We start from the raw sequence: 21,021 nt of genomic DNA on the forward strand, positions 1-21,021 counted from the left end.
TCGTGTGGAAGAAACACATACTCACTAGACAATGGAAGACATATACCCACCACCGAGTGGAAGACATATACCCACCACCAAGTGGAAGACATATATCCATTAGCCAGTGGCAGACTCGTATTCCCACTACCGTGTGGAAGAAACGCATACTCACTAGGCAATGGAAGACATATACCCACCACCGAGTGGAAGACATACGCCCACCACCGAGTGGAAGACATATACCCATTAGCCAGTGGCAGACTCGTATTCCCACCACCGTTTGGAAGAAACGCATACTCACTAGGCAATGGAAGACATATACCCACCACCGAGTGGAAGACATATACCCATTAGCCAGTGGCAGACTCGTATTCCCACCACCGTGTGGAAGAAACGCATACTCACTAGGCAATGGAAGACATATACCCACCACCGAGTGGAAGACATACGCCCACCACCGAGTGGAAGACATATACCCATTAGCCAGTGGCAGACTCGTATTCCCACCACCGTTTGGAAGAAACGCATACTCACTAGGCCATGGAAGACATATATCCACCACCGAGTGGAAGACATATGCCCACCACTGAGTGGAAGACATATATCCATTAGCCAGTGGCAGACTCATATTCCACCACCGGGTGGACGAAACGCATACTCATTAGGCAATAGAAGACATATACCCACCACCGAGTGCAAGACATACGCCCACCATCGAGTGGAAGACATATACCCATTAGCCAGTGGCAGACTCGTATCACCACCACCATGTGGAAGAAACGCATACTCACTAGGCAATGGAAAACGCATATGTGGAAGAAACGCATACTCACTAGGCAATGGAAAACGCATACGTGGAAGAAACGCATACTCACTAGGCAATGGAAAACGCATACCCACCATGATATAAAACTCTTAAAGCAAGGAGTTAGGCGACATATATCCACCACCGTGTGGAAGACATATGCCCACCACCGACATATATCCACCACCGTGTGGAAGACATATGCCCACCACCGAGTGGAAGACATATACCCATTAGCCAGTGGCGCCCACCACCGAGTGGAAGACATATACCCATTAGCCAGTGGCAGACTCGTATTCCCACCACCGTTTGGAAGAAACGCATACTCACTAGGCAATGGAAGACATATATCCACCAGCGAGTGGAAGACATATGCCCACCACCGAGTGGAAGACATATACCCATTAGCCGGTGGCAGACTCGTATTCCCACCACCATGTGGACGAAACGCATACTCATTAGGCAATGGAAGACATATACCCACCACCGAGTGGAAGACATATGCCCACCACCGAGTAGAAGACATATACCCATTAGCCAGTGGGAGACTCGTATCCCCACCACCGTGTGGAAGAAACGCATACTCACTAGGCAATGGAAAACGCATATGTGGAAGAAACGCATACTCACTAGGCAATGGAAAACGCATACGTGGAAGAAACGCATACTCACTAGGCAATGGAAAACGCATACCCACCATGATATAAAACTCTTAAAGCAAGGAGTTAGGCGACATATATCCACCACCAAGTGGAAGACATATGCCCACCATCGAGTGGAAGACATATACCCATTAGCCAGTGGCAGACTCGTATTCCTACCACCGTGTGGACGAAACGCATACTCATTACGTAATGGAAGACGTATACCCACCACCGAGTGGAAAACATATGCCCACCACCGAGTGGAAGACATATACCCATTAGCCAGTGGCAGATTCGTATCCCCACCACCGTGTGGAAGAAACACATACTCACTAGGCAATGGAAAACGCATACCCACCATGATATAAAACTCTTAAAGCAAGGAGTTAGGCCTCCAAAAAAAAAAAGTAAAAAAAAAACAAAAAAGAACATAGTTGTTTTCATAAACAGGAACAAAGTAGGAATAAATAAAGGTCCGTCAGTACTACAAAAGGAAAACATCGATACCATAACAGCTGCTATGCAAGACATAAAAACATAAAACCAACTAAACACCAGGAGCTTGGCTGCTGACGTCTCCACGTACATCCTAGGGACCGGTACCATCTACACTGTCCAAAGGACCAAGAGAAATCTCGGCATTCGAAAGATCAGCTAAAACCTGGAGATTGGCAGCATAGTTAAGGTAAGCATGATCAAAAGGAATCTCGCGTCGTCCACCAGAATCAGATGAAAGAGCAAAGCCCGGAGGATGTACTTCTGTGGCAACGCCCGAACCCAGGATCGGAGAGCAAGGGCCCTGTAACCCCTCGGCATTTTCGTAAGACTAAGGTTCGAAAAATATTTCCTTAAGCTATGACATTCATGAAATAGTCCCTCAAGGCTTCAAGAGAATTTTTTTAGGAAGAATAGTTGTTATTAAGTTGCGATCGTTCGTGCCGGTCACGAACCGTAAAATTTTAGGAGCTGGTATTCGGACCCGATTATCCTAGGAAATGGATTATTAGACACCATATTATTATTCTTGAACTTCCTATTCAATTAAATCAGCCCATAGCAGCAAAAATTTATTTTGATCGTACATCGCTAAAATTTCGCGGTGTACCGAACCTAGCCCAATTTTGAGGGTTAGTCTGGAATAAATTTTTGGTTTCGAGAATTATTCTATCCAGATTATTTTCTACCGAAACTTTATCTGTTTGGACCCCAACTGATAAGTTTGAAAATACTTCATTATTTTATTCTATTTTTTTTCCCCATAAAAACATCTTACCTCAAAAGGAAGAATACCCAAAGCCAATTTATTCCATTTGTTCTTCTTCTTCTTCTTCCTTGGCTAAATTTCAAAAGAGAGAAAGAGAGGTGACTTCCACCATTTTCCTCCATTAAAACCATAGCCAAGCTTGTACACAACTCTCCAATTTGTTCGGTAAGATTTCAATATTATTCGGTTAAAAAGTCTTGATTTCTTCCCTAGAACTTGATTGTAGGTAAAGATCTTAAATATGTTGTTATGGTGGTGTATTCTACCTAGGGTTTTTCGGTGAAACTTGGGGATAAAGGTTCAAGACTACTTTTACGGTGATATTACACACTTGTGAGGTAAGGAATTCCCTTAAGTTGGAATTAGTCACTTGAATTTGGATAATTGATTTTAGTTGAAATATGGTGTTTTTGGAGCTTTGGGAATATTTTCGTATACAAGTTCATAGCTTGGATATGCTTGTATATGTTGTATTTATGTCTATATAAGCTTATACTTGTGGAAATAGAGAAAGGAAATCAGGACAGATTTCTGTCAGTAACTTCCGTGAATTTCTGGGAAAAATCGGTAAATTATTTTGGTCCAATTTTTTTATACATGTAGTTCTATAAGTGTAGAAGCCGCATATAAACTTTCATAATTTTTGGAGTAGTATAAGTATGGTTTTCGGAATTTTTCCCAAAACTGGTCCAGAGAAGGAAAAATGCTGGACAGCACACTGCCAAGGGCAAAAATGGAATTTTATGTGTAAATTCGTGAACCTAGGTGACCAAAACTTTTTATGAACATCAAGTACTATGATTTAGGGTTCTACCATTAAAATTTCAAGTGAAAAAGAGTTCGGGAACTATTTTTACCGGCTCAATCTTTCGGACTGCGCAAAACTGTAATTTCTGGACAGAAACTGTCAAAATCAATTTTGACAAAAATATTTCTTTTGTAACAAAACTAGTGACGAAATTTTGGGATGTCACAACCATATTTGGATGAAATAAATTATTTTGAAAATACTATTTGATTCCAGGAAAGAAAAAAAAGAAAAATGTTTTCAAACCCTTAGTTTCTGGAATAAGGTGGGGACCTTCGGGAAGGCTTAAACGCCACGGCCCGGGGTTGGAATAAGGTTGGACCTATGGGAGGGCTGGAGTGCCATGGCCCTAGGTTGGGATAAGGAGACCGACGGGAAGGCAGGGAAATGCCACTGCCCAAGGTTTGAGAAGGAGAATTGAGANAACCATAGCCAAGCTTGTACACAACTCTCCAATTTGTTCGGTAAGATTTCAATATTATTCGGTTAAAAAGTCTTGATTTCTTCCCTAGAACTTGATTGTAGGTAAAGATCTTAAATATGTTGTTATGGTGGTGTATTCTACCTAGGGTTTTTCGGTGAAACTTGGGGATAAAGGTTCAAGACTACTTTTACGGTGATATTACACACTTGTGAGGTAAGGAATTCCCTTAAGTTGGAATTAGTCACTTGAATTTGGATAATTGATTTTAGTTGAAATATGGTGTTTTTGGAGCTTTGGGAATATTTTCGTATACAAGTTCATAGCTTGGATATGCTTGTATATGTTGTATTTATGTCTATATAAGCTTATACTTGTGGAAATAGAGAAAGGAAATCAGGACAGATTTCTGTCAGTAACTTCCGTGAATTTCTGGGAAAAATCGGTAAATTATTTTGGTCCAATTTTTTTATACATGTAGTTCTATAAGTGTAGAAGCCGCATATAAACTTTCATAATTTTTGGAGTAGTATAAGTATGGTTTTCGGAATTTTTCCCAAAACTGGTCCAGAGAAGGAAAAATGCTGGACAGCACACTGCCAAGGGCAAAAATGGAATTTTATGTGTAAATTCGTGAACCTAGGTGACCAAAACTTTTTATGAACATCAAGTACTATGATTTAGGGTTCTACCATTAAAATTTCAAGTGAAAAAGAGTTCGGGAACTATTTTTACCGGCTCAATCTTTCGGACTGCGCAAAACTGTAATTTCTGGACAGAAACTGTCAAAATCAATTTTGACAAAAATATTTCTTTTGTAACAAAACTAGTGACGAAATTTTGGGATGTCACAACCATATTTGGATGAAATAAATTATTTTGAAAATACTATTTGATTCCAGGAAAGAAAAAAAAGAAAAATGTTTTCAAACCCTTAGTTTCTGGAATAAGGTGGGGACCTTCGGGAAGGCTTAAACGCCACGGCCCGGGGTTGGAATAAGGTTGGACCTATGGGAGGGCTGGAGTGCCATGGCCCTAGGTTGGGATAAGGAGACCGACGGGAAGGCAGGGAAATGCCACTGCCCAAGGTTTGAGAAGGAGAATTGAGAGATGTTCAAAGTGCTTACTCAGGGGAAACTAAGTGGAAAATTTTTGAGTATGAAAATTATTGTTATTCTGGGCTGCAGTTCAGATTATTATAGAGCTGCGGTTCTATATGCAGTATGAAAATTATTGTTACTCTGAGCTGCGGTTCAGATTATTATAAGCATTAGAGCTGCGGTTCTATTTGCAAATGATGGAATTCCTGGAAATGTAAAATTTTGCAAACTTGTCTGAAAAGGGCATGAAAATTATTTTGAGTGGCAAGTTATGACATCATTCTTATTTGAGAAAAGTTTTATATGATTTAACGTTTATTCATTCTTATTTGAGAAAAGTTTTATATGATTTAACGTTTATACGCTATTATACTATCTATATTTTATATGATTTAACGTTTATACGCTATTATACTATCTATAATTTATATGATTTAACGTTTATACGCTATTATACTATCTATAAATCGTTTCGTTACAGGCAGATTTTCAAATCATGGTAAAACTTTATAAAGCTTTTGGATTATCTATGTAAATCATGGTAAAACTTTATAAAGCTTTTGGATTATCTATGTTTTCAAACCTTTGTCTACTTTTAAGTGACAAATGGATTTCCTTACTTAGCCGTCGCGCTAACTGTACTTCAATGTGTTTCTTATCAGTTGCAGTTTAGTGTGGGACCTTGTAGCCGATGAGCTCGGGATAGAAGGGAAGTACAGGTTGAGGTCTACTCTTTGATGTAGACAGGGATTGTTATTAATGTTGTAAGTTTAGCCTGTGCACTTAGAGTGGAGTTTGTCAAAGAGGTGATAGAATTCACTCTAGGTGTGGCGGTAGCACCCGGTTTTCTGTTGATATGATGTAAGCTTCCGCAATGTATTATTAGGGATTTCGTAATAAATCCAAGATGTGAAAATTGGGGTGTTACAGGCCCTCATTTAAAGGACGATCAGCTCAAGAGGGAAGAGGGGGCGGGAGCCCAAGATCAGCCGGCATGAATGGAGGACTGGAAGACCGCAGGGTAGCATAGATCTCTTGCTGCATATGCCGAGATCCCTCATAAAAATCCTCCAATGACATCCCGGCCGCATACTGAGCACCCTTCGGAGAAGCTAACCAATCCTTGCCAATCAAGGCAAAGTCATCGGAGGCCCCAGGAATGGACGCCAAAGCATCCTGGCGAAACTTATCGGAGTTTTGATAATTCGAAACCGCTGAAAGATGAGACCCCTCAGCCACACGACGTCCCTCCTTAGCCTCCCGACGAGCTCGCCGAAGCTCTGCCTGAGTGTTCAGGCTGCGACGAGAAGCCTCCACCTGGTCTTGATACCGCATAGTAAGATCAGAAAAACGAGCATTAAGCTCCTCCAGCTTCTGAGACCGCTCCCGAGAGCGCCTGCGGTTGGCCGAAACAGTAGCGACCGCCTAACAACCCAAGAGGTAAAAAGAAGCGGAAAGGAATAAAAAGAAGGATCAAATGCGCTGAAAACGTACCCGATAAAGGTTGGCAACCGTACGTCGGTGAAGAGCCTACTCGCTAATAGTCTGCATATGCTCCTGATCACGAGGAAAAACAACTTTCTCCCCCCATTCCAAGGGGTCATAATTGAAACGCGTCCTGCACATCGAAGAATCCGTCCATCCAGTAACAGTAAGAATCAAGGGCTGTAGTAACGAACCAGATAGCTCCTCCTCAGCAGGCTCCGCCCTGGCCCGCTTTCGTAAAGCTCCTGAATCGGCCAACGCACACGGGGGGGAACTAGCAAAGGCCGATGGGGCGGAAGGCCCATCCACAAGCTTCTTGCCCTTATCACCAGGACTCTCAATAGGCAGAGAGGGAGGCGCCGCCGAACGGGCAGTATGCGATCGTGTGAGACGGCGAAACTGCCCCCGCAGGATGTCGTGCCGAGAGGCCATCTCAGACGGTATGGCACCAAGAGAGCTAATAGGGGCGGAGGGACCTACCGCGTCGAAGGATGGGATCCCCGAACCAGTGGCACCTGGGAAAAGTTTAGCAACGTAAGGATTAGTGGTGGAAGAGCATAAACATAACGTTAGCAAAAGAACAACTACTCAAAATAAAGAAGAAAGCACAGACTAGTATCCGCAGCGCTCGTAGGTAACAGCCCAGCGTTCTTTAAAGCTTTCAGTCTGATACAGGCGGTCACCTGTACCTGACCAAGCTCTCGGAAAGCCTGAACTTGCTGGGCTAACACCCCGGTCGACGTGGAATGATTTGGATAGAACCGGGCGAACGAGGCCCCACCGCGGCTACATAGAAAAGCTGCGTGAAAAGAGAAAGGGTAGGCGGAATGCTCAAAGAGTCACACAAAGAAAGAAAAGTCGCCACAAAGCGAAACGAATTTAGAGATAACTGACCAGGAACCATATTAAAATATCTACAAACCTCATTAAACAAAGGAGGCGGAGGTACCCGAAACCCATACTTGACGGCCAAAAAGGACAATGCTACATAGCCGCCCGCAGGGGGATCAAAGACGGGTCGTGAAGTATCCAAAATAACCTCAGCGGATGGACCTAGTCGAAAATGAACTAAACCAAGATCAGACTCTTTTATTATAGAAGGCTGAGAAGGGAAGAACTCCACATCCTCAAATTCACCAGGGCCTCGGGCCAAAGGTGAAAAGGAAGGAGAGTCAGGGTCGGGGGATGCAGGAAGGTGAGAAGGAAACCTCGAAGGATCCGCAAACAACTGATGGACAAAACCCCCGAAACCGGTAGACGATTCCTCAGCAGGAGGAGAGCAAGTCTCGAAGCTAGAGGACTCCTCCGTCTTAGTAGAATCATATTGAGAAGAAGAAGAAGTTACCACTATAGGCATTTACACTAACCTGGTGATGGACTGACTAAATTAGGACAAGGATGAAAGAACCAGACTGAAAATCTGTAAACAACAAGTATAAGTAAGTAAGTAAAAAAAAAAAACATGTCAGCCATGAGGCTGACTACCTCACGTAGGCAGTAAGCCACTGCCTACATGGGCAGTCAACCCGAGGCTGACTGGCTCGCGTGAAGCAGTCAGCTGGTCTAACTGTCTCGCGTGAGGCAATCAGCTAGGCTGACTGCCGACGGTCGGTGGTTGTCGGCCGCCGCACGCGAGGCAGTCAGGCAGCATTTTCTAATTGCCCCGAAGAAAAAAAAATGAAGGATGGAGAAATGAATAGCATGAAAGATGAATAAATAAATAGGAAGAGGGGGAAAAACACAAAACTTACCGGTTTGAGCATGAAGGAGGAAAAGGATGAAGGGAAAGGAAGGAGGAGAGAGGTTAGAGAGAAAAAGGAGAGTGGAAAATGAAGAGGGATGAAGGTATTTATAGAGGTGGAAGGCATAAAAATAAAAATAAAAAAAATTAAATATTAAAAATTAAAATTTTACAGATTGACCGAAGCAAAAAACACAATTATACTTTCTCGAGACTTCGTAGTCACAAAATTTAAAGAAAGTGGAGGACTGGATGATGGATAATACACTAGGCCTGGGCTACACGGACCGGCCCAAGAGAGCAATTCGATCAAGAAAGCCCAAGAAGGACCCTCAACACAAAGCTACAGAAGAGTTCGATAAGGATTGGACTTAACACTTGTAATATTAGCAAGATTAGGGCTTATTAGTTATATTGTAACCTGGACTCCCAATAGGAGGCGGTCCAGGATTCTTATTCCTTATAGGGCACTAGGCCCAAAATATGTATAAATAGACCCTACATACACGAAAAAAAGGGGAGGCAATTCTGAGCAATACAATACCTATATTCTCTCCACATATTTTTCCTACATATTTCCTATAATCTCGCTATTCTAACAGGTAGTGTTGGCCTGCCTTTGACTACCCAGAAGTCATAAAACCAACAGGTAAAGAATAAACATTGCAATATAAGTTACATTTGTGATTCACTAGGTTGAGAAAGTAGCTATGTACAGATACTACATTGTAAACTTATGTACTGTGTGCATGAACCTTGGTTGACTACAACTGACTATCTCTCACAACTCTTTTGGATATTATTTAAGAAAACCCTATAATAAAAATAAAAATTTAATTAAAATAATATATATAATAATAAATCCATAAGAAAATAAACAAATACACCACCATTACAACACTATAAATATAAAATAACAAATTATAAAATCCAAAAACCGTATATATTTAATTATTTATACATATATTCAAATTTTTGGTTAACCATTCAATTAATTCATTTAACCAACAGTTTCGGAACGAAATAATTGTTAACCAAAATTTTACTAATCATTTAACCAATAATCGATTAAAAAATTTTCACTTAAAGAATAATTAACCAAAATTCTTCGATTTAATCGGTTAATCGAATTTTCACCAAAACTTACACACCTTATTTATTTATATTTAAACAATTAAAGATGGTTTAAAATATAATTTAAACACATTGTTTCCAAACAATTATTAATCTAAATTAAATGTATAATACTAATCTAAATTAAAACAAATGCCATACGCACACCCAAATACAGCACAACCCTACCCATCTTCTCTGCCCCCATACCAATCATGTCCCTCTGATTCTCCGCTTCTCCTCCCTCGGCGTCTCCGCTTCTCCGCTCAAAATATACACTACACTACTCTACCTTGACTATGTCATGGTATTGTCTGGCAATCATGTCAAAGTGCAGATCAACACCCTGATACTCACGCAGGCGGGTGGCCTATTTCAAAATCAAATAATATTAAATGTGGGTCAGTTTTCATGTGGGCACATGCAGTGTTCAACTTAAGAACAGCAGAGTTAGAGAAATATACCACTTTATTATATGCAAGTGAAGCTTCTTCTGCAGATTCAACCAAATATTTCCGGGGAGATTGATCAACTTAGCACAGTTTCTACTCTCAGAAGTATATTCTAATAATGGAACAAGTCTCGGTTCTCTACCTTATTTTATGGAGTGTTGGAATTGTGTCTGGTGTATATGTCTCAAGCGGGAGAATGTGCTCTAAAACCCTGAAGAACAACAAGAAATACCACAATGTATTAACATTAGCTTGATGATCAGTTGTTCAAAAAGGTCTTGGTCGCATCAGTGATGTCAAGAACGATAGCTAAGTGTGAACAAGTGACTCATGACTAAAACCTTCAGCAGTTCCATATTATAAGAATGTAAATAGCCGTGTCAATTTCTCCATGTTTAAGAATAAAAGTACATAAAATAATTTAAAAAGCAATAAGACTTAGCAATGCGTAAGTCATACCTCAATTTTGCACTCATGGTATCACATATTTTGCTCAGCCAAGTCTTTTGCAGCTCATCCTATTAGTAAGTACATAAAAAAGAATTAAACATATGCTAGAAAAGGGTAAAAGACCAGGAACCACTCAGAAAGAAAATTCACTCAATATACCTTCAAGATAATGTTCATGTGGATAACTTAAACGTTCTAATGAAAACAAAACACAGTACTAAACTCACATATTTATGCTGATGTTTCAACTTTATATCTTTGACAAGCTTGATAAGAACTCCCAGTATCTGCTCCAAAACCTTGAATTTGAAAGATAGATTATAAGTCAGATTGTATGCCATGAAACGAAGATCTTTTAACCATAGTAGAAGGCACAGTTGGGTCCAGAGATCAAAAAGAGGAGTGAGAAGATAAAATGCAGCCTGGATATGGGAAAGTTCTAACATTGTAATATTCTGCAAATTTTCTGTCTGATGAATACAAATCTTCACGCAGGGTTGCTTCTTCTCTCTCAATCTCCTCAATTATCAACTTTACCATGTTCAGATGATAAGTTAAAGCTATCAAACAGTGAAGAACTTAATAAAAACTCTTTAATAAACAAAATATAAAAGGTAAAATGCTAGAGGTTAGAGTAACAACTTTGAAGTACATGCTAAAGTACTTGAAGCTAAATTTAACAATTATGAAATGGATGGTACAACACTTTTAGCTTATTTAAGTCAATAATCCATAAATTGGAGTAGATTATAGTTCAGAGTCTATAACTATAAAACCATAATAATTATTTCTAGATGTAAACCTCTTACCGAATGGACACTTCATAGGTATGGGTATTTGAAATGTGTTCTTGGTATTAGAACAACAACAACAACAACAACAACAACAAAAAGGACCACATTTAGCAGTTGCTTTCACAAATTTTTTTATGATATTGACATTTTCACAGTTGATTTTTCTTTCAAGTTTCTAAATCTTGAGTATTGAAAATTTGGTATAGCAGCTAACAAACATTGACACTGAGGTGAAGTGTTCATCATTATTTTAGTGTAGTTATACTTTTTAATATTATTAAATTGATTAAAATGATACTATTAGGCCTTGGCATAGATATCATTTAAGATATTCTACCAAATTATGTTTTAGGCATCCATGAATAAATTTAAATTTCAAAAAAGAAATTCAAAATTTGAAGCGGAAACATTAAATATACATGGTAAAAATTCTTTTTGAGAGTTTAATTGATATATAATAACAACATTTTCTACATCCAAATGCTTTTACTTTCAGGCCATGTTTGGTTATCTTGGGATAACCACCACGGCACCACCAAATGCCAATATTGGTTAAAAGAAATGTATAAAATAGAGATCTAAAAAAGATTTTATGAGATTGTTTGCAATGGATTAAAATATTTGTAACCAAACAAGTGCTTAGATTTTACAAGATGTCAAGCAATAGACAACATAGTGTTGAAGATATACTTTTTATGATTAATTTATATGTTAGGTTAACAAAAAATGACACTATGTAAACATTCTTTTCCAACTTAAATCCATATTTTTAATATATTGCATAGTCAATAGAGAAACTGAACATGTATTTCTATTTGCATGATATGAAACTTTTAAATAGTACTCCATACTAGATATTTGCTAGAACACCTAAAATAGAAAAAAAAAATTCAAAACAAAATAGTTTTTCCAATTTGTTAGGCTGATAGATATGTTTAATGTATATTTAAGCTTTTTAAGGATAAAATACAAGAATGGATTAGTGTGATACCCCGAAATTTTAAACCCAAAATTTCTTTTGTTTGTAGCATCGCAGAATTTCGCGGTGTACCGAACCTAGCCCAATTTGGAGCTTTTGACTGGAATAAAATTTTAGTTTCGGAAATTCTTCTATCTGGATTATTTTCCACCGAAACTTTATCTGTTTGGACCCCAACTGATAAGTTGGAAGATATTTTATTATTTTATTATTATTTTTTTTTTCCTAATCTTATCTCTTAAGGGGAAAATATAAAAGCTTGGTCTTCAATTTTTTTTTTTCCCATTTCCCTTTGGGTTGCCGAAATAAGAGAGGGAGAGAGAGAGAGTTGGATCATCATCTTCTTGCTCAAGAGTTCTACCTTCCATAGCCAATTTCCTTCACATCTCTCAAGTTTATTCGGTAAATCTTCGATTTTATTCGGTAAAAAGCTCTATATTCCTTCCTAGGTTATGAATCTATGCTTAATTTCTTGATACATGATGTTTTGGTGTTGATTTGATCCTAGGGTTTTAAGGTGAAAGTTGGGGAAAATATCCAAGAATTTCTTCCTAAAGTGTTAGTAAGCCTTATCAAGGTAAGGAATCCCTTTATTTGGTTGAGGTTGTTTGAAACTAGATAATTGATAGCTAGGTTATGAATTTTGTATACATGTTTGTATGTGTAATATATATGTAAATGTAAGTTACATATTATATATGTGATTTTTGTATACATATTCATAGCTTGTATATGCATGTGGGTGTTATACTTAAGTCCATGTAAGTTTATATGTGTGAGAAAGATGGAAAAACAAGCTTGTAGTACACTGTTTTTACTGCCCAGAAATTACAGAACAGGAAGGACGCGGCACTGGACGCGCGTCCAGCGCGCGTCCAGTGGGCGCTGTTTGCGGCCGACCGGCCGGACGCGATGATGGACGCGCGTCCGGCGGGCGTTCGGCTTCCGGTGGTGTGGACGCACGTCTGTCGACGCGTCCACGACGCATCCTTGACGGGTTCCGACAGTGTGTTCTTCTGTGTGTCCAGATTTGTGTAGATCTGTTCGTGGAATCATGAGGAAATAGTTGTTGAACAATTGTGTATTATGGAAATTTATATTATATATATAGAGTATGTATATACGTGTAGTATAGTATATATGTATATATATGTGTATTATGTATATATATGGAAACCGTATGGTATGTATATATACGTGTGATGTGTGTATATATGTACATATATTAGTATGTATGTATAATTAAATAAAGTGTTGTAGTATGTATATATTTGGTATGTGTACCTTAAGTGAATATGCATAATTATGTGGAAAGTGTTATGTGGTATGCATATATACATATGTGTAGGGTTCTATACCTATGGGTTGTGATGATGGAAAATGTTTTGCGAAACAAGACTTGTGAACCAAGTTGAGAATGGTAATTGATTTCGTGGAAAATGTCCAAAAATGATTTTGACTCAAGGAAGATGAGAAAGGAAGGAAAATGTTTTCAAACCTTAGTTCTAGTAAAAGTGGTGAAGGACCTTGTCTTGACAAACCTCATGGGAGGGCTTAAAGTGCCATGGCCCAGTGGTTTTGTTTATGTCTCCTTGACAAACCTCATGGGAGGGCTTAAAGTGCCATGGCCCACTGGTTTTGTTTATGCCGTATGACATGCAATTCATACTGTGAGCGAAGTCTATTCGCCGAGTACTATATCACCCGGAAGGAAAAGGGTCTCCTGCGGGGGTGTGCACACTTAAGTATAGTATCTCTATTTTCGGGTAGGTGTCGTTCTTATGAACCTAGTGAGGCTAGCTAGGAATCATTCCAACGTGCCTATAAGTCCAGGCGATCAGTATTAGACCGGGCGATGACAACTGAACCCGAGTTGAACGATCCAAGTGGTCAGTCAAAAGAGGAGAAAGGATACTCCAAAGGCTTCACACTCACTTACTATCTGGAACTAAGTGGATTTTGAAGTATGAATGTAGTTACGCTGTAGCTACGGAAAAGAGATGGTGAAACGTGAAAATGCCCAAAGATTGTGGGTGGTTTGTCTTTGAGAAGTGAAAGATGAAAATGCCCAAAGCTGTGGGTGATCTATCTTTGAAATGTGAAAAGTGAAGAGAATGTCCTTTTGAGGAAAGGTTTTCCAAAGAAAGTGATTGAGGACCAAAATGTGGGATTTGTATTTTTTCTCTTTACTTACTTGTATGCTTAAATGTTTAACATTATATGATCTGAGTATGTAAATGATTATTATATGACCTCGTCTAGAGGGAACATGATTTAAGATGATGTTGAAGTTGTTGCCTATTATTTGTATAAGTTGCATATGTGTAAAGGTTGCAGGTAGTACCTCGGCTGGTAAGTAAGGTATAGGGTTGTTATGTAAAGTTTTCAAAACCTTTATTTAGTTTTGAATAACCCATGGATATCCTTACTTAGCCGTCGCGCTAATTGCACTTCGTTGTGTTTCTTAACAGATGAAGTCTAGTGTGGGCTCCTGTAGCCCGGGGAACTCCAATAGTTCCTCAGAACTCCATTTTCCCCTCTTGGGCTATGAAAGCCATGTACAGTTGTTGGCGGGTGATGACCCGTATGCCCCAGGCTATGCTCCAGATCCTCCTACTCCAGTATATGCTCCTCCTTCTTCTCAGTACAGTCCTCCCCCAGCATATCCAACTACACCCACTCGCATTCCGATCCGCAGCAATCAACCAACCTTTCTGGAGGGAGTCCAGTCTAGGTTCGGGTTTTATCCTGTCGAAGTGTTAGAGGGGAGTGATCCCCTAGAGTTTGTGGTCTTTTATCCACCCCCGTGGGATCGCAGTCCTTCGCAGCACTGGGGTGAGTGGTCCATGGTGAACGTCCCCTCCTACTTCTTAGACCATCTCACCTGGTTCGCGGGTGAGTGGCATCTTGTATGGGGAACGTACACCGAACCGGTGTACCGCTCCTTAGAGGAGTCGGATGATTAGGAAAGTTTTTGGGAGAAACTCCTTGTATATATTCTTTTGTAGCCTTGGTAAACTTACTTGGCTAGTAACTCTTGTATATAGTGGTAGCTAGTACAGTTACCCTTTTGCTTCCACGTATATATATGATGAGATGTTGGGTAATGTTGTTGTGAAACAAGTTTCCTTTTCCTTAGCCTGTGCACCTAGAGTGAACTCTTTCGAGGTTGGTCAGAGTTTAGTCTAGGTGTAGCGGTAACTACTCCGGATGTACGGTAAGGTAGATCCGGGGTGTTACAATTAGAGTCCACTTAAATCATTCGCTAATAAGTAACAATCCAAACTTTCCATGTAGACCAAAGCCAACATAGTATATCAATATTAAACTCACTGTATATAGGAGTCATTCATGAAAAGAACTTCATAACAAGAATATAATTTGGGGAAAGAGGGAAAAACTTTTCTGGAATACGAGCAGTTGGTATTTGATTACTAGCTGATGGATCTGCGGAATCAAAGTTGGGTTACAGAATAGATGCAAACTCTACATGCTCAAGATAGGTAAAACAGGCCAAAATCAGTATGATTTGCAATAGCATGTATCTCAAGCATTGACCAATATCTAAAGGCGCATAGCTTAAGATATTTTATTTTACACCCAAAATATCAACACTCAAACAGTGAAACAGTGGACAATAGTAGATAGCAAGACAGTCTTGTGTGGAGTAGGTGACCATGCACCTACACGAGTTACTAGCATATGAAGATTCAACCGAACAATCAAAATTTCAAAATGGATAAAATCATAATGCTAACTTGTGTAGATGCAATATAACATTAATAAATGGAGGAAGTTAGCAATGCAGACTAACCGATGTCGTCTATAGCAACAACGTCTGCTAACTTATCACATTTAGCATCTAACCGACTCCCAACCTCACGTGAAAGCAATATCTGATATTCTGCCATGTCCTACAAATCCAACAAATCAAGAGTCATACCATGGATAGTGGTGACTGTAGGAGTTGAGTTTGCCATAAATAAGTAGGTGTTATTCCAAGGTACCGATTAGGAACACCTCCAATAGAAGGTTCTGAAGCATCACTAGCACTACTAGATGGAGCACTAATTCCAGCAGCAGCAGTGCCACTTGCAGACAGATTAGTGAAATTAGTTGAAATTGAGCTAGAGCTCACTGTAACACTGGTGACTGAACTGTCAATGGAACTTCTTGAGAGTATACTCCATTTCTCAATTTCATCATCTTGAACCTCACCATCTTTGGAAATCAGAGGTAGCCTCAACCTTTGAGCAGCTTCTGCAACTACCATCCGATGCTCAAGAGCTTCATAAACCTAAAATATATTCATGTATTGTGTCACTATCACAAAACAAATCTTGATCCATTTTATTAAGCATATCCATTTTCCTCTAAATATGAACATTTTGGTTTATCAAGGTTATGCTTTGAGTGAAATTCAAATCTTAATATCTTTTTACATGTAAGTGCTTCATAAAACGGATGAGACAAACAAGATTATTAACATCACACATTCTTCGTACTGACTCCCAATTTGTTTTCCAAATGCAAATTAGTCTACTTTTGAATGATTCACCGGCATTTTTCTCATAATGTAGTTAGTAACAGTGCAAAAATGAGGAACATGAGGGGGCGTTTTCAAACCAATCTGAGGGTAGTGGCCCTGAACGTCTCGAATACCACCAAGATTCACCACAGAAAGAGCTTGCTGATATTCTTCCACCATCCCAACTGCTTCTATGTAAACTACCTGCATTATTGATCGATAAAAGGAACAAATTGAGCACAAACAAGCAAACAAGAAATAAATAAATAAATAAATAAATAAAACTAAAAATTAACCACAAATCACAGCCTTAATTTCCCCTAAACATAATAAATTATCAAAATTTTCTGAAAATTGCGGATCTACTACTAACGCTTCCAAATAGCGCTGTCGCTCTTTCGATTTTTTAAGAGAATGTGGGAATTCTAGAGATGGAGAGAGTACGAGTTTGAGATCATAGTAGGTGGATTTGGAAATGAGAGAACCATCGGGAGCTAAGCAGTGGCGCTCTAGTTGGTCGATCAACTGAGTAACATCCGCCGGCAGGTTGTGAGCTCCGGCGCCGAGTTCCTTCACCATTTTTCGACCAACAACCAATCTACGCAAACTGTTGCAACTTCAAATTCATTTCATTTCAACATAATGGATGAGCAATTAATCGACCCCCAGATTTGAACAGAACAGTTTGGATGTCTATCTTCCTTTTCAAAATTGTTGAGGGCTAAAAGTGAGAGACAAATCAGACAATCAAAAATATTTCCCCCCAATTCACAGTATGAAAATTATCTCCTCAATTCAATTGCATCTTCAAAACACTAATGTTGATTGTTGCCCTAGGTTCTATAGAGTCAAATTTCTCTCTCTTTCTCTCTCTCTCTCTGTCTATATATATATATATATATATATATATATATATATATATATATATATATCTTTATTTATTTATTTATTTATTTATATTTATATATATGTCTGTTTAAATGTGGCCGCACCTTCTCGTACGGTTTGCTTAGAAAATGCATCACTCAATGTTAGAAAACGCACCACAATGAAAATACATAAAAACACCAAAAAACACACCACACATCCAAAATAATGCATCATAACTCCCCTTGTCCCTAATGGTGCATTTGCTAACACTGAGTGTTGTATATTTGCATACCTAGTGGTGTTTTTTGGTGATACGTACCTAATGATGCATATTTGTGTGATGCATTTTCTAACATTGAGTGATGTATATATTTGTATACATAGTGGTGCAGCCGCACTGACCACACGTTAAGGGGCGGGCACACCTGATTATGACCATATATATATAGTTTCATTTATATTAGTTTTATTAATAGTTAATTTAATTTTGTAATTCATAAAATTAAGTGTAATACATATACTCTCACTTTCTACTCTATTTTCTACTTCATGTTGATGTGTTATCCTTTGATTGATTTAAACAATAAAGTGAACTATTGTTTTTATTCATTTAATTTTGTTTACCCAATAAAATTTGTACACGTGACAAAAGTTATACTACATGAGACTACAGATATCATTTTTCTAAAATTAAAAAGCATACAACTAGCTTTGTAAACTATACAGAGTAAAACACATATTTTTGGTACCAAAAATGCTAACCTAATAGTTTAAAAGACGAAATAATGCTTAAAAAAAGTGTCACGATAACGCAATTGGTAAATTTAACTTTAAAAAAAAGTGTAATTAGATTCCTAAATTAATCAATTTTGTATAATTCATCCAATTTGTCGATAAAATTCTTTGCTATCCAGTTACCAAGTGTCACGTGAAACATTTTTTTAAGTATTAATTTTAAATACATTTTAATAATTTTCAATAAACTAAAATTAAATTTTAAAAAATCACCCCACCCACCCACCCCCACCCCCTTACTTCGTCTTCGACCAGAGACAAATACCTAGTTTTCTTCTTTGGTCGGAGACGAAAATCTTTTGTTCGTCTCTGGTGGGAGACGAATAAGGTAGGTAGCGAGCGTGTTTAATAAAACATTTTATTTTATTTAAAAATTAAATATTTTTAAACAATTACATGTTGCACTGAGTAACTAAATTGTAAAGGGTTTTATTGGTAAATTATACAAATTGCATAAAATTGGTTAATTTAAGAATCTAATTGCACTTTTGTTTTTTTTTTTAATGTTTGGTGGTCTAATTGTACAATTGCGTGCAGTTTGATAGCCTATTTGAGCCAGATATATAGAGTTACGAACAGGTTCTAAATCAGTGTTAATGTCTATTTCAATGCTATTTGACATGTTAGAAATGTGTAGCGGAAACATCAAATCGCTTTTTGCATGATTCTGTGTTTAAAGAGGGAGTTAGAAAGTTTTACCCTTGAAACGTGCTTTGGCAGAATCAAAACCGTCCAATCGTCCGGCCTCTAGTCTGTCTATCGGCAGGGCACGTGAGAACTCCCAGAGATTTTGTAACACCCCAATTTTCTCCTCTTACATTTATTACAAAATTAGTAATATCAACGGAAGCATTAATAATGTATAGCGGAAGCTTATACATCTAACCTGCAGAAAACTGGGTGCTACCGCCACACCTAGAGTGAATTCTATCACCTCTTGACAAACTCCACTCTAAGTGCACAGGCTAAACTTACAACATCAACATCCAACTTAATACATACGGAAATCATTCTTCCAGGGTGTCTATTCTATGATAGAGTAGACCTCAACCTCAACTTCCAACCTATTCATGTTCACCTGCAAAAATCATTTTAACACAAAAACAAAGGGGTGTATATCCCAAAATTAGCATAAGCTAAGTAAGTTCCATTTCACCCCGTAAAATATAGGCTTGGATTTTTATCATTTATCTCATAATATACTTTTCAAAAATATGTGGAGATATACTTTTCCAAAAATAACATATTTGCCAAGGAGGATTAGATACCAATACAAAAAAACAATACTCCACCAATAGGACCGCAGCTCTAGGTTCTCATATCAATAGCAAATAGAACCGCAGCTCTAGTGCTCATAATAATCTGGACCGCAGCCCAAGATTCTCGTATCTTTTCAAAAAAAGTTGTGAGATTTCCGGCTCACCCCGGCAGCAAGTATTCTTATCCTCCAAGACTAAATATGTACATATAATTTCCAAAATATAGTTTCATCAATATAGTCATAATAATTCAATTATATGGATAATATCTCAAAATACATAATTTTCCAATATCCACAATAATTCTCCACAACAAATATATTCCACAAAAATATACCATTCTTCATAGGAATGGACATATACTAAACTTCCAAGCCAAGCATTTACTCAACACACGGGTTTGACCCGTAAAAATCAATTCTCGATAATTCGAGAATCATACACATATTATGCAATGTACTTGTGATCACATGAACATTATAATGCACGTAATTTTGCAAAACACATAATTTTCATAGCATATCATAGTCATATACGAATATACATATATATGGGGTAAATAATAATTTTAGGGAACATGAAATCTTACCCTTGAAGACCAAAACTCTCGTCAACACTTAATTCTTTCACCAAAATCCCTAGGCAAAATATACCACCATAACAATAATTTTAGGAAATCTTAACCTATAGTTTGGTTCTAGGGAAGAAAACAAAGCTTTTAACCGAATAAGAATGGAATTTTACCGAATAAATTGCGACCGGAGCTTGAAACTTTGCTTCTCTCTCTCTCTCTCTCTCTCTCTCTCTCTCTCTCTCTCTCTCTCTCTCACGGAATTGGCATGAAGATGAAATGAAGAAATGGAACTTTCTTCCCTTCTATCTTAACATATATACATATATACGTAATACTATATATATATAATAATAATAATAATAATAATAATAATAATAATAATAATAATAATAATAAAATATAGGGATGCTTATCCATTTGGAAGACTTATCCAACTCATATATTACCACATGGTCATTAATGTGACACTTGTCACAATCTTGTGGTTCCAAAAATAAAAATCTTCCAACTTATCAGTTGTGGTCCAAACAGATAAAGTTTCGGTGGAAAATAATTTAAATAGGAATAATTTTTAAACTAAAAATTTATCCCAAACTAAACCTCAAAATTGGGCTAGGTTCGGTACACCGCGAAATACAGCGATGCTACGATCAAAATAAAATTTTCGCTGCTACGGACCAATTTAATTAAATAGGAAGTTCAAGAATAATAACATGGTGCCTAATAATCCATTTCCTAGGACAATCGGGTCCGAACATATTCTCCTAAAATTTTACGGTTCGTGACCGGTACGTACTCTTCTAACTAGGAAAAATTATTCTGAAATATCTATAAATTATAACTCGAGCATGCCAATGCCTTAGGATAAAATAATAGTGTTAGGAAAATACGGGGTATTACAGATTTCTACGTGAAAACTATTTTCCTGACTTAATCTCTGTATGTCTTCTATCTCCC

At 38.0% G+C, this 21,021-nt stretch overlaps 1 pseudogene; it reads right to left on the reverse strand.

The window, feature by feature from the left end:
* Positions 1–9,646: 9,646 nt before the first annotated feature.
* On the reverse strand, positions 9,647–17,145 carry LOC116001231 (annotated as a pseudogene).
* Between the last annotated feature and the right edge of the window lie 3,876 nt (positions 17,146–21,021).

Source organism: Ipomoea triloba, chromosome 13 (assembly GCF_003576645.1).
Source record: "Ipomoea triloba cultivar NCNSP0323 chromosome 13, ASM357664v1".
In the NCBI taxonomy this organism is placed as follows: Eukaryota; Viridiplantae; Streptophyta; class Magnoliopsida; order Solanales; family Convolvulaceae; genus Ipomoea; species Ipomoea triloba.